Raw genomic sequence first — 11,148 nt, forward strand, 5'->3', positions numbered from 1 at the left:
TACCTGCTTCCTCCTGATAAGTCAGAAAGACTTTACCAGGGGTGGGAGTCTCGGGAGGGGGAGAGAAAGGAGTGTCAAGGGACGATATTTCTCTGCTTTGGGCTGTTTCCACGGAATATTTCCCGCCTGTAGAGACCTGCGCGGACACCACCGAGAGCTGCATCCTCCCCGCGCGGGGCATCTCTGCCAACACCCCCCCAAAAAACACCCACGCGAGCCGCTGCCCTGGGCTAAAAACCCTCCCCGGGTCTGAGGGTGTTCGCTCGGGCACCCTCATCACCATATCAAAGGGCTCCCACCCCTCCCGAGCTCTTCGTTAATTTTTAATTAGGCGGGGAAGGTTCGGGAGCGGCAGCGCGCGGAGGGAGGCGGGAGGATTTAAATCCGATTTTCTATTTTTAACACGCACGAGAGGGAGGCCGTGGCCGCGTCGGGACACGCGTGGTTTCGACACAAATATCCCAAAAACACGCCCGCGGAACCCCCGGACGGAGGGACAACCTACCTGGGGGGATAACCCGAAGAAACCCAACTATTCGGGGCTCATTTACACCCCCCCCTCCCCCTAAAATAAGTCTCAAGCTGAGCTTTCAAATCCCCTCCTCCGCACCGGGGAATCAGATTCCCCAGGCTGGAAATAAAAGTCGGTTTTTTTAGGGAGGGTGGGAGAAACGCGAAGTGGAAGGGTGAAAAAAAAACCAACACAAAACCCACACCAACTCCCCCCTTAAATTCCCCTGTCCCAAAAGAGCAGAAGCGGCAGCGCCGCCACCGTATAGATCTGCACGGTTAAAGATCAGAAAGTGTCCATTAATATCAATTTACTTCAATGAAAACTTTGGTTCTTCATGAAGTTGGTGATTTATGATAAAATCAATTAAATTACGGCCACTTAGGGCCTGCGGTTTCTTCTCGGGTTTCATTCGCCGACAGATCAAGCGCTCGGTTAAAAAAAAAAAATCTCAACTTTAGCTGGAGGCGAGCGAAGATAATTCTAAAGCCGAGGAAATGTGAGGCAAAGCAATTTTCAGACGGGAAAAACCGAACACAAAGAAGAAAAAGAAAACATATAAAAAGGAGAGAAAAACCCCAAACAGACGCTCGTGTGTCCGAGCTCCTGCTCTCTCTGCCAAGGCGCCGCTTGGCCTCGGGAAATATCGGACGCTGAGCCCAAACTTTTCCACTTTCACAACGTCTGAGGACATTTTTAGATCTGGCAGCTCGTCCCGGGGACTGAGTTATTACCTCGCTCGAAAGGGAAAGGAGCCAGAGGAGAACAGAGAGCACAAATATATATATATATGTGTGTGCGTGGAGAGAAACTTTCCCGGGTTAATTCGATTTTTCCGACCTTTCCCCACCCCCCCATACGAAAGATTTCCCTGTCTCGCTTTTAAAACGCGCGTCGGGCCTTCACGGTGGAGGGCGGAGGGCGGAGGGGGTTCGGTTGGGTTTTTTTTCCCCGGAGCCAGAAATTCTTAGCACAAATCCATAGAATAAAACGCGTCCCACATTCCCACGCGAAATCGCGCCCTCCCTTTCGATCCCCGCGGCGGCGTTTGAGCGAAATGACCCATTTTCCAGGACATCCCCCTCCGTCCAAAACAAACACGGGACCTTTCCCAAAGCCTGATCCTCCCAGGCTTTGGGATTCCCCCCGGTAGCCGCCACTTTTACGGCGAATTTTGCAGCGTCTCCATCTTCACCCGTTTCGCTCGAGCGCTACAAGGAAAAGCAGCTCCAGGAACCAGATGTTTGTGGATCACATCTGGCCGCTACCCCCGGACCTGGGGAGGGAAAAACCCGCTCTAGACGTACCCAGGGCTTGGGAAATCTCTCCCTCTCTCTCTCTCTCTCTCTCTCTCTTTTTTTTGGAAGCCCTTGTAATTAGGGTCTGCTTCGAGTAAACAAAAAACTTCGTGGGGCCATAAATCACCCTCGCATCCATTCTTCAGTTTAACACCCCACTTTTCCAACGGGCTTTTGTAGTTTCTTTTTCAAACGAGACAGAGGTGCTAAACCTTTCACAAATGCGGCCCCCGGCAAAGTTTGCGGGGCAAACCCGCGCTCGGGGGAGAAGCTGGTTTTTTGCGGCCGGTCTCGGTTCTGGACCCCAGCGAGATCATTTTTTGCTCGTCTTCAGCTTCCCCGAGGCATCACTCTTAATTTGCGAGCGGGAGAAAGTCAGCCCCGGCTCGCGGTGACCGCTGAAGGCTGTCAAAGCTTTTCGGAGCAATTAATTACATCCCAGAGCCCCGGAGCTGCGAAGGTAGGAAAGGCAGAGCCGCGGCGGTCTTTTATTTATTTATTTTTTGGAACTTCTTACCTGCGAAGTCTGTCCGACCCGGGACTTCAAGAAGAAGGAGCGAAGCCGGATCGGGGTGGTGAGACTTGGCAACAGGAGCAGGCAAATTAAGGAGAAGAAACTACTTTATTGCACCCCGCTGGATCTCGCCGGCAGCTTTCTCGGACGGTTTGGAATTTTTATTTTTTTTTTTCCCCCAAAGATGCTTCTGTTTTTTTTAATTTTTTTTTTTTTTCTTTTTTTTCTTTTTTTTTTTTTTTTTTTGGACTCGTTCGATTCAAACGGAACTGACTCGACGCGGAGAAAAAACCAAGAAATTCTTCCAAAAGAGCTTAAAGCACGGCAAGGATGAGGAGCCCTTCGCGGAGAGACGCCGAGATGGGGGTGTCGGGAGGGGGGTGCGCACTCGTTCTCCTTAAAAAAAAAAAAAAAAAAAAGAAAAAAAACGAAAAAAAACCCGAAAAAAACCCACCCCCACTGCCGAATCCTCGGTATCTATCTGGAAAGCTGTTTCTCTTTATAAAGACTTAAAAATGTTGCAAGAGGGTTATAATACTGAGTGACAAGGGGTGCCGGAGAGAAGGGAACCAAATGGATTCTGGTTTTTAGAGCCAGTAGGAATTGGCCAGCCTTCAATGTCAGGATTCAAAATTGATTCCATATGTCTCGGCCGGGGAAAGGCGAAAAAACGAAGGAAAGAAAGAAAGAAGGGAAGAAAGCGAGAGAAAGGGGGGCAATAAAAGTTGTGCAAAGCCCACCGGGTTTCTTTTACTTTCTTTCACCACCCCACCCTTTCCCAGTAGCCCCGGGAAAGAGCGCTGCCGTTAAGATCTCGCCCCTTTTGGGGGGAATATTTTGGATTCTGGCGTTGGAAGCGCCGAGAGGGAGAGGTCCCGGTAGCCCCGGAGCAGATCCCGGGGGTTATTTTTAGCCGGAGCCGAGCTGAGCTCAGCGCGGGCGGAGCAAACACCGAGCTGGGGGCTGGGGAAGGGGCTCCCCCAAAACCTGCAGGGAAGGGGGGGAAAAACCCTTAAAAACCCCCCCACCCCGAGCTGGGCGGAGGCAGGTGAGGGGCTCGCAGGCTCCGCTCCCAGGGGCGCTGGGAGAAGGGCTCGGGGACCGGGGGGGGACACGGTCGGTCCCTCTCCCCCCATCCCGGAGGCTGAGGGTGGCCGTGCCCTCCTCGTTTCACCGGGACACGCTCGGGGAGAATCCGACCCGAAGTTTTTCAGGCTTCTCCCCTGCCCCCTCGATAGGGCTGCCAATAAAGCAGCGCTGGTGTATTTTCGCACTGAGCCGCACATCAAAAGGAGACGAAAGAGCAACGAGCGGGGATTTCTCCTTAACCCCTCCCCTCATATCTACGCTAAAAAACAAAGAAGAAGAAGAGGAAAAAAAAAAAACAGAGGAGTCAAATCTCCACCATCGCCTCTGATTTATAGCCCTCCTTTTCAACTTGGGGTGGTTGCGCGCGGGGAAGTGTTGAAACGTGGTAGTTGCCTTTTATTTCTTTCGTGTCTCCCTCCTCTACTCCTCCCCGCCAAAAAAAAAAAAAAAAATAGAGAGGGAAAAAACACTTCAAAGCAAACCGTCCCTGTTTCCAAACTTCTGCCTATTTAACCGAAAAGCCGCCGAGCCCTTCCCTTTTGTCTTCACTGCCCGGGAGTTGTGTTCGCCTCCCTTTTTAAATATGAAAATGAAGCATCGCTGGCGTTGGCTCCGGGCCCTCCCCGGCGGCTCCTCGGCCTGCGGCGGGTGGGACCGGGGTGACACCGGGGCTGTTCTGCCCCGAACGGCCTCGCTGGAGCCCGACGGCGATGCCGGGGGTCGCCTCAAACCCCTTTCCGGGGGAAAAAAAACACGTTAAAAAAAAAAAAAGGGTGAGAAACAGCTTCTGCCCGCCCTGCTCCGCTCCTCTCCGCTCCCAAGCCACAAGTTTTCCCGTTATCCCCCTTCCCTGCTCCTCTCCCTGCTCTCCACGCCCTCGGCGACGCTTTGATCTTAAATAACTCTCTCCTGCCGCCCGCAATAAATTATGAATTAAGGTGCCGTTGACTCATATTTACAGCGTTAATCGCTTCCTCTTTGGGGAAAGGAGCAGGGCGCGTCGGGCCGAGAGGGGAAGGGAGGGAGATTTCTTGGGGGGATGAGATGTGATAAACGCGGATTCGCGGCGCTGATGGCCCGGGACCTTCTGACGAGACGCCAGGCAAGGAGAAAGGCTTCTTGCCCAGAAATCAGTGAACTCCCTCTCTCTCGAGCCACTCGAAATGGCCAATTATCCCCTCCCGCCTCTCCAGCGTTATTCCTGGTGGCCATAAGGCGCAGTGGTCGGTTCTAGAAAAACCCGTTTTCCGCGAGTTAATAAAGACAGACAGCTTAAAATGGTAAGGAACTCTCAGCTCGTGGTTTGTGGCGGGTCTGGGGAGGCGGCGGAGCTGCCGAGCTGGGAGAGGCGCTGCGCGGGAGATGCGCGGGAGATGCGCGGGAGATGCGCGGGGCAGGAGCTTCTGCTCCGGGCTTCCCTTCCCAGCTCTGAACCAAACCAAGTCCTTTCCCGCGGGTCCCCGCTGACCCCAGGGAGTGGAAACTCGGGGTTTTTGGGAAGGCTGGAGCTGACGGGAGGTGGGGAGGCAGAGCCCTGAGGAGCTGAGGGAGTGAGGAGGAGCTCGGGGGGGTCGCGGGGCTCCCCCAGAGCAGGTCCCGCCTGGAGGGATGTTTTGCACCACCCAAGCCCCTCTCTCTGCCCCCGTCCCCTCCCTCAGCCCCCGGCCAGGCACGAAGCAGGACGGGGAGAACTCTGCCTTCCATCGCCCGACCCAGAGCCCAGCCTGGGTTTGGGATCCCCCTCTCCGGTCTGATCTTATCCCGAGTGTGGAGTCCCCTCCCAAATCTGAGTCCTGTCATGGATCTGGGGACCCGCCCAAGGCTGGAGACTCTTCTCCCGGGTTTTGGGCTCCCATCCCTGTTCTGATGTATTTTGGGCTCCCATCCCTGTTTTGGGGTGCCCTCCTGGTTCTGTTTCTCCTCATGGATGTGCTGAGCTGTTATCCGGGAGCTGAGCTTCTATTCTGCCTCTGAGCCTCATAACCGGGGGCTGAGACTCGTCTCCAGGGTCATGTTTGGGGGCCGGAGCCTCCCCCCGGGTCCGGGCTCGGGGCAGCGTCCCCAGCACGAAGGCTCGGCCGGAGCGACCCGGCAGCCCTCGGCCACCCCATCCCCTCCTGCCATCTGATTATTAAAGGAAGACACTCGCACAAAGGCGTCTGGAGCGGGGATAAATAAAGCCCCGGTATTGATTTAAAGGGGGCCGCCGCCCGGGGCGGGGGCTGCGGGGTGGATCCCCCGCACCGAGCCCAAGGGCCGGTTTCTCACGCTCAACGTCCCGAACCGAGAGGGAAAAACAATAAATAATTTAAAAAAGCGAAACAAAATAGAATCAAGCACAACAGAAAAAAATAAAGAGGGAGGAGGGAGAAGGGAGGGGGTCTGCGTCCATCCGAAGTCGACAACTTAAATTAATACGGGGCTTGACAGAGAATGATGCCGTATTTCTGGCTCAGTCACCGTCCCTGGATATCCCTTAATATTTAATGAAAGTCGCTGAGTTCTTCTAATTTTGCTACATAAAGGTTTACACTAGCAGACAGAGTTAAATATCCCCGCTCGGGCGGTGTGAGGCTTGGCTGGCGAGCAGAGGGGAGGGGAGGGAAGGGAAGGCAAGGGGGGAAAAGCGGTGAATTCTCACCCGAGAATCCGGTGCGAACATTTAATCTTTGCTCCTGTTGTCAGTTTTATTGACTCCTCGCATGTTTGGGGGCTTGTAAAATATTTAAAAACGCCGTCTCCCACTTCCTCCTTCCCTTTCAACACTCCCGCTCAGGACCAATTTGGTCCAGTTCGGAGGCGGGAGGGGAGGGCAGCGGTTGCCTCCTGAGCTCCCGTTTCCCGCGGGGGATGCGCTCCCCGCGCTGACAGCAGAGCAGGGAGCGGTGCCCCCCGTCTGGGACACAGAGCTCGCCCCCAAAACTTCACCCTCCCTGCCCCACCTCAGTGGCTTGGCAGAGAGTTCCCTGCTCCAGCTCAGCGATATTTTACAGAAGATATTTACAGATATTTAACAGCTGCCGGCCAGGTTTTGTTACTGTTCAAGCCTCTTTTCAGTGCTATTTATTCTCGGAGCTCTGTGAATAAAGGCCCGGGGTCCTACATAGAAAGATGTCCCTTGGAGCACCTTCTCCAACTTTCCTCCCGAACATCATCCTCTACCTCTCCGTCCACTCCCATCCCGCCCTGAGCGGGAACCGGGCGCTAAAAAGCCACTCAAAGTCATCCTCCGGCTGGAAAAGCCCAACGAATCGCCCGCAACGAGTTTGTTCCCCTTTCTGTTGTTGCCGGCGGTTCTTGGGACAACCCGCCCGTGTTGGGGTCACTCGGCAGCGCCCCAGTCCCCGCAGCCCCCCATTGTTCTGGCTTCGATGGGCAAACGGCGCGTCCCGCCCGGGAGCAGCTCCCTGTCTCTCTGAGGCAGAGTTACCTCCAATCCCTCCCGCTGCAACCTCCCTTCTACTCTTAATTTTTTTTTTTTTTTTTTTTTTTTTTTTTTTGCGATTTAAAGTCCGAAATCTGGTTTAAAACGAAGCGCCTCCGGAAATTTGCTTTGCTAAAGCAACCTGTGCCTGCCCTCCGGCGTCCCGGGGGCTGGGGAGAAAATGAGTTCTCGTTGAGAAAGGGATGCTCCAGCCCAGGACTCCGAGCTGTAATTTTTGTCTTAAGGTCGTGCTCTTTTCCTAGGTTTATATGCCAATGAGGCGTTCCCGCTTTCCCAAATTTATACAAATCTCTCCTTAATTGGTAATCACAGATGCTGTAATTTAAGACCCCCAGCTACAGAGCTTTCATATTAGCTGCTGATCTATTACTGTAAATCGCCTGAAATAATCAACTCCAGGGAGCGGGGCAGAGAGAGATCCTCGCTCTAAAATATCATCGCTCGCACATCATTTTCACTCGAGAAATGATTTATCTTGGACAGCGCTATAAACAACACAACTCTCTCACAAACACACACACAATGGCAGCCGCACTGCTGCTGACATGTTTATTGTAATAAATCAAGAAAGGGGGAAGAGAGAGGGGAAAAAAAAAAAAAAAAAGGTTGCGAGGAGAGAGAGGGAGAGAGAGGGAGAGGAATATTCCTAAAAATATCAATGAAATGCCTCGATGGGTATAAACACACATACCACCATGTGAAGAGAAATGGGAGGAAATGAAGACGGCTATTTGTCACATTTTACGACAATAACATTAATAACAAACAATAAATTTACATGGACATATAGACACGCTAGGAATTGGGAAGCCCCTGCTACTTACAATAATCCAGCCCTCGGCGTGGCTTCGTGGTTCCTGAGAATTGTTTTATTGCGGGCTCCTCTCCCTCTCTCCTCCTCTCCCCCTCTTTCTCTCTCTCCCTCTCGCTCTTTCTCTCCTTTTTTTTTTTCCCCCCTCAGCTATAGGCTTGTTTTTTAAAGGACAGTTGAATTTCACGTCAGACACAAGGAGACCATGTCTGCGATTTTCCTGACGAATACATATCTATTCTGCAACCTCTGCATTAATTATTTAATGAATCACGTGATGGGGAAGGGGGAAGGGGGTCTCTCGGTTTCGTACTCAAAGGACCACTGTGACCTTCCACCGGAACAGGGTTTTTTTAGAGAAGTTTCGAACTGAACGCAGCTTTTCTCGACGGACAGAGACCCCCCTCCCAGGGCCGTGCCAGTCGGGCAGGGTGAGGGGCACCCACTCCTCTGTTGAAGAGCGCGATTTTCGGTTTATTCCCCCACCCCGCGTGGAGTGAAGAGCGCTGAAACCCTTCTCTAAACCTCTGCTGGAAGTTGGCTTTGTTGGACCTCGGTTCAGCAAAGCCTCATCACGATTTCTCCTTATTTTAGTTTTGTTTTTTTTTTCTCTCCACGATCTTGTACTGAAAGACACAACAACCACAGAGCCTAAACCAGCTAATTAGAAATATTCACCCCGCCGGGTTTAAGAAGCTCAACCTTCGCTTCACTTCCAGGCCTTTTCTCCCCGCCGCTGTTATTGTTTGGCCAGACTATTGCGTTAGGGGGGGAAAAAAAAAATAAAAAATCAAATTTTGACTGCGAGGAAAAGCTGCCAAGTACAAGGAGGAGGGGAGAAAAAAAAAAAAAATAAATAAAAAAAGAGGACAACAAAGGGAACCGCTGGGAAAGGCCGCGGAGCAGACGCGGAGCAGGGAACCGGGAACGCTGCCCTGGCACGGCCCTGCCCTGGCACGGCCCTGCCCTGGCACGGCCCTGCCCTGGCACGGCCCTGGCACGGCCCTGCCCGCTCCCCACGCCCACGGGGGGAAAGTGCCACCCGAGAAAAGAGCCTGAAACCATCGGGATGGTTGCCCAGAGCCCGCGGGTGGCCCAGAGCAAGAGGCAACCCAGGCAGGAGCATCTCCCACCCCTTCCCAGCTCCCCTCGCCCCCCCCGGGAGCAGAGATCCCTAAAGCCTGGGGGGAGCTTATGTTAAACGCAAAAAATGAATTTAAAAAGCATCAAAACGGGGGGTGTTTCCCTCTTAAAGTCGAAGCCAAGGGGCTGGACGAGGTGGGCTGGGCCCCCCCCCCAGGGCCGGGAAGGAGCGAGCGGGGGAAGCGCCTCGTTCTCCAAAGCCCTCGATTATTTCTGAATCGATTTTATCGAGTGCCGGGAGTCGTCGGAAGAAAGACGTTTGGTCAAGGTGTGGGAGGAAGCGAGGGGGGAAAAGAAAAACGCGATTAAAAGGAGTTCCCGTCGCTGGGGGGGGTGGGTGGGTGGAATTTCCACGAGGGAGGAAACTTCGGGGAGGATGGGGGGGGTTTATGAGGACTTCAGGTCAATTTACTTCATAAAGCAACTTCTTTTTTTATTTTTTTCCCCCTCTTTTCTTTTTTTTTTTTTTCTGCCATAAAAAGTGCATCCCCGTGAACGGAACCCGGTAAATAAATTTTAAAAAGAAGAGGGGGGGAAAAAAAGGGACACGAGAAAAAAAAAAAACAACAAACCAGAACAGAGCCATCCCAAGGCAGCAAACGGAGCAGATACTCCCCCCCCCCACCACCTCCGCTGGCATTTTTGGGTTTGTTTCATGCAAAAGAAGCACCATTTCGGGTTTGGCGATTTTTTTTTGTTTTGTTTTAAAGCCCCCGGTTCAAAGGGTCGGAAACGCGGCCATAAACAGCGGCGTCACCCTCCGAGGTGCCGTGATCAAAGGCGTTCTCTTTCTGAAGATAAAATGAGCGTTTATATAGTGAGAAAGCGAGATTGATTTACAGATTTAAACACGCCGTTCTTATTGCGGATCATAAATCTGTCACCGGGGCTGAGAAACTCCCAAGCCGCTCCCAGAGCCGAGCAGCCTTTAAAGACAGTCGGTGCCACACCGGGCCAGCGCGAATCCCACCCCCCCGGTTCTTCCGAGACCCCCCTTCCCAGGCAGAACCCCTCTTGTATCCATGGATTCACAGCTATAAATATATATATATTTATCTTCCCTTCCTCTCTACTCCCGCTCTCCAATACCCCCAACCCAGCGGGTTTTTCTCACCTAAAAAATTCCCTTTAAAAATCAAATTTTGGGGATGTGGAGGTAACAAAGGGCCACGGCCGGGGTTTGAGGGGTTTGGGATGAGGGGTCGTGGCTCGGGGGGGACCGGGAAGAGGTTTCCCGGGATTCCCCGGGCCCGGTGGGATCCTCCGCGGGGGCACAGAGGAGTTTTGGAGAGCGCCGTGGGCAGGGGAGAAGATTGGGAGGGGGGGGGGACACAGAGAAAGGTGGGGAGGGGGGGTCGGAGAGGGGACTCTCGGAAACAAAGGAATTTCTGGAAATGAGAGGAGAGATGAGGCGACGGACGCGGAGAGGCCGCGGCTTCGCTCCTCTGCTCGGGGTTGGGGGTTATTTTTTCGCCCCCCAAATTATTTTTGGGAAGGCGAGAGCAGCCCGGCCGCTCTGCGAAGCCAAACCCCGCGCCCACCGCCCTCTCTCCTGCCCGTTTTCCCCTCTCACGAAGCGAAGCCAGGCGCAAACACCGAGGGATGTTCGGCGAGAGGAGAAGGGAAGCGGTTTGAGTGCGAAAACAGAAATAAAGCGATTTCTAAGTCCTTTAGCCCCCCCCGGTTTTTCTCCCGGGCCTGCTTCCCCGATTCCACGGCTCAAAGCCCGGGTTTTTTTCGGGCCGGGACCCCGCACACGCAAAGTTTCGCTGAACTGGGGGCTGAGCTGTCGCCCAGCACAATGTCCAGCCTCGGAGAGGTCAAGGGGTTTGCGAGGTCAGTCCCCGGCTATAATACCCAGCTAATCGCCTAGAAAACGTGTCCTCTGCGTGAACTCTCTCCCCCGAGCCGGGGTTTGCCAGCGCTCGATTTTGTCTCCCCGATTTTCCCCCCTTCCCACCGTCTCCCCGCGGCGCTCCCGGGGTTCGGGGCGGCGAAACCCCGGGAGCGGCAGCGGCGCTTCCAGGATATCCCCAGTCCCGGGACAAAAGAGACGCGGCCTTAACCCGGGATATTCGCGGCCTCCGGGACGTCCTTAAACCGGGACACCCGCAGCCCTTGGGGACGCTCTACCCTCAACGCCCCGGGCGAGATTTTCCTCGGGGAAAACAAAAAAAAGGTAAAAAAAAAAAAAAAAGGGGGAAAAAAAAAAAAAGACTTAAAACAATGAACAAAGGAGAGAGAAACACCCCCCGAACCACCCCGCACCATCCTGGTCGAGAGTCCCGCAGCAAAGCCCGGCAGGGCCCAGCCCCAAACGCTCACAAACCCCAAATC

The sequence above is a fragment of the Chiroxiphia lanceolata genome, chromosome 26 (assembly GCF_009829145.1).
Source record: "Chiroxiphia lanceolata isolate bChiLan1 chromosome 26, bChiLan1.pri, whole genome shotgun sequence".
Lineage (NCBI taxonomy): Eukaryota > Metazoa > Chordata > Aves > Passeriformes > Pipridae > Chiroxiphia > Chiroxiphia lanceolata.